We start from the raw sequence: 3,818 nt of genomic DNA, 5'->3' as shown, positions 1-3,818 counted from the left end.
CGCGCTAGAGCCCTTCAGGGTTGTTAGCAGGATGTTCATGAGCTACTTTCACCAAGAATGTGGCTTTTGTTCTGCCCATATCCCGAGAACTCAAATGAAATTGGATTTAAAGATAAGTAACTAATTTATTTAGCAGATGAATTTCGACATAGAACACCCAAGCTTAACTTGAAAGTCTTTACTGTACTTAATCCAGGTCTACGATGAAAGGGATCAAAAAATTGAGCCAATTGTTGAGGACAATTATAGAGCTGAAGCTTGTTAAAAGTTTTATCCAAGGCACTTGTTAAAAAAGATATTGTAAGTTTAAAAAGAAACATCTGCTCTTCACTGGGACCACCTGGACATAGAAGTCTTGTACCAAAACAACCAGAACTCCACATGGCAAACACTAAATTCTGTAGCTGTGCTCCAAGTGTCTGAGATCCATCATGGAATCATCTGGCTTAAAGAATTAGATATTCTGACGCATCAAGATCTGTCATCTGTAGCACATGCAACCTCTCTCTCTTGAGTCAGCACTATACACACACACACACACCTATATCATTCCTCAATGTATATCTAAAGGTTTTGATGTTTCCAATACCCTTGGGTGCTTGTCACTTTCAGAGCGTTACTCAGTAGCCCTTTGAAGCCTCCATGCAATTTAATACATTTCCAAGAAAACTTTGGAATATCTGGTTAGATATCTTCTAGAAAAAAAAATGGCTCTCAACCGTCCTACTACTGTAACCCTTTAATACAGTTCTTCACATTGTTGTGACCCCCCCAACCATACAATTATTTTCATTGCTACCATCCTAACTGTAATTTTGCTACTGTTATACATTGTAATGTAAATATCCGACATGAAGGATATCTGATATGTGACCTCCTACAGGGGTCATGGCTCACTAGTAGGGAACCACTGTTCTAAGAACTAGGGTGTAAAGAAACACTTTGCTTTATGCTCTCAGTACCTGAATGTTTTACCAATGAAGAGCAAGCCCTAAATCAGACAGCTGTTGGATGGGGTAGCTCCTACATGGCCACCCCATGCCCACCCACTGCTGGCCATCCCTACACAGAACCGTCAGGCATGCCTAGCACATTACTGCGCCACAGTCGCTGAGTCTCATTCAGACCTTCCCATTTTTCTTTCTGTGCTGACTTGAAGACTATCTTGCCATCCCTATAGCTATGCTATAACCTGGATAGCATGATTTTTGAAAACCTTGGGGGATACGTGCAAGAGAAATATCACATCCAACTTCAGATTTAATTCTTCAAACTGAAGACTTTTCCCAGAAAGACCTGAACAAATATGTGCTCACCCCAAATAGGGAATCAATGATACACCGAAGACACAATTCTTCCAAAGTCTACCTTGTGCATCAGTGACTCTTTGGGGGTTACTTACAGCATAGGCGACTCCGCAGCAGACAGAAGCATTACTAAAAAGCCAGTCTCATCATGAGTGACAATCAGGAACTACACCACTGGTGTTCCCTCCATACCTTGCTGGCAGCTACATACAAAGGTCTCCTTTCTCCCGGCAATTCTTTGCTGCCAGAATAAGCCTAGAGCAGGGTGTTCTGAGTCTTGTTACATTGCCTTTTTGAGTCTTGTGAGCTTTGTGAGCTTTCTGAGTCTCTCTCCTCCCTCAGTGAGAAAATGTGTCAATTCTGAGAAAATAGCTACACAACGCCTTCAAAAACCAACCTTTGCCCCCAACTTTCTGACAGCTTCTATTGTAATACAAGCAAGAAGAGCAAAGAAATAGAGGCCAACCAAACTTCTTTTTGCTCTCTTTTTGTCTTTACTTAACAAGGCACATGGTTGACATGAGGTAATTCTTACTGTTCACACACACACACACACACACCACTGAATTTATAGAAGGGTTATGTGGTTTTTCTGCTTTGATTTCTGTTTGCCTTGTGTCCCAGATTTGCAGATACTTTATATAGTGGGGAAAAGATCAGGTTCTCAGTGAAGTAAAGAACAACCCTCATTGTGGATTTTCATCAAAATGTTATTCTCTCCAGTTTGTCAAGAAAAATAGTGCGTGTTGACTGTGAAAAGACAAAACACTGAGTGTGTTGTCAAACACAGATTGCTGTGACTGTGGCATCTCAGGCAGTCCAATATCCAGAAATGAGCTCAAGCTGGACTATAGGAGGATTTCTGGCAGGGAAATAAAAAGGCAGCATTCCTCAGGATTCCAATTTCCATCTGCCAAAAGAAGTCAATTCATTTACCTCTGGCAGAAGGGGCATATGGCATATGGCTATCAGCATAATAAAACCCTTGCTGGCCTCCAGGCTACCTCAGTGTCAAAGTACCTGTACCACTTTTCAAAGCCCACACTAGCATCCTTCCCCAGCTACTCATCCTGTCCTTCTAACGCTCTACATGATTTGTCCACCCCAGACATACTTTCCTTTCCCACTCTTGCTATACTCTATCTCTCTGTCTCAGATTCTCTATTCTCCATCTCTTGCCAGCTCACTGTCTCCACCATTTGCTCCTGCTATCTTGTTGAGCTAACATATATAAGCACCAGTGGAGAGAGAATTCGTCCTGTGCAGTACCGTGGCTTACCCAAGATTATTTGTTCACCAAAGATCTTTTCCTTGTCATGCAAACATAAATCTTAACTAGTATCATACTTCAAGGGGCTGGAGAGATGTTTCAGAGGTTAAGAGCACTGGCTAGTCTCCTGGGAACCAGCTACTTGCTGTCGAAATGGGCAAGTTCATGAAACCCAGGAAAGTGGGCTGGTCCTGACTGGATGCTACCCCGGACGCAAAGCTGTCATTGTGAAGAACATTCCCGCCCTTACAGCCATGCCCTGGTGGCTGGAATTAACAGCTATCCCCCAAAAGTGACAGCCGCCATGGGCAAGAAGAAAATTGCCAAGCAATCGGAGATCAAGTCCTTTGTGAAAGTTTGTAACTTCAGTCACCTCATGCCACAAGGTACTCTGTGGACATCCCCTTGGACAAATCTGTTGTCAACAAGGATGTTTTTAGAGACCAAGACAGCCCTAAAACGCAAGGTGAGGAGGGAAGCCAAGGTCAAGTTTGAGGAAGAACAAATGTTTCTTTCCAGAAGCTTTTAGGTATATTTTCGTTTCCATCATTAAAAGTGAAAAAAAAAAAAAAAAAAAAAAAAAGCACTGGCTATTCTTCCAGAGGACCCAGGTTCAGTTCCCAATACTACATGATGACTTGCAACCATCTGTAACTATACTTACATGTCTTTGGACCAAAACCTCATGCACATGAAATAACAATAAATATTAAAACAAGCAAACAGGTATAATACCTCAGAACAAAGAAGCATGGATCTGTGTGAAGCCAAGAGCAGTTGAGAAAACAGAGGTGAGTCTAGTCGATGAAGAAAGGTTGGAATGAAAAGCAAAAAAAACAATCCTGCAGGCCTAAAATGAAGACCCTGGGAAAGCAGGCCTGTTTATATATTAGAATTATTACACTGTTAGTGTGAGATAAACAGCTTCCTGCGCTGAGACTCTCCCTACCTCTATGGCTACTATCATCCTTTGTTGCTGTTCTGGCATGCCTTCTTTTTCTGCTGTGTGGTTATGTTAGAACACACTATTCTAACTTGAGTGCATTTGCCCAACAAGCTGAAGATGATAGCATTTCTGCTTTCTCCACTGAGGTTTGTTAGGGAGACGGGGAGGGGTGCTTGCTTTCCTAGCTTCAGGTAGGGTTCCTACTGGGCTAACATTGTATTTTCGTTCTCAGGGATATTAGATAAGTTAAAGAAGGAAGACATGGCAGAGAAGTGACAGATTTAGACGCTGGAGG

At 42.2% G+C, this 3,818-nt stretch overlaps 1 pseudogene; it reads left to right on the top strand.

The window, feature by feature from the left end:
- Positions 1 to 2,730: 2,730 nt before the first annotated feature.
- On the top strand, positions 2,731 to 3,072 carry LOC127235647 (60S ribosomal protein L27-like; annotated as a pseudogene).
- Positions 3,073 to 3,818: the final 746 nt, after the last annotated feature.

The sequence above is a fragment of the Phodopus roborovskii genome, unplaced genomic scaffold, assembly GCF_943737965.1.
Source record: "Phodopus roborovskii unplaced genomic scaffold, PHOROB, whole genome shotgun sequence".
NCBI classification, from domain to species: domain Eukaryota; kingdom Metazoa; phylum Chordata; class Mammalia; order Rodentia; family Cricetidae; genus Phodopus; species Phodopus roborovskii.
Note: the sequence above shows the minus strand (reverse complement) of the source record. Positions and strands in the feature narration are given on the sequence as shown.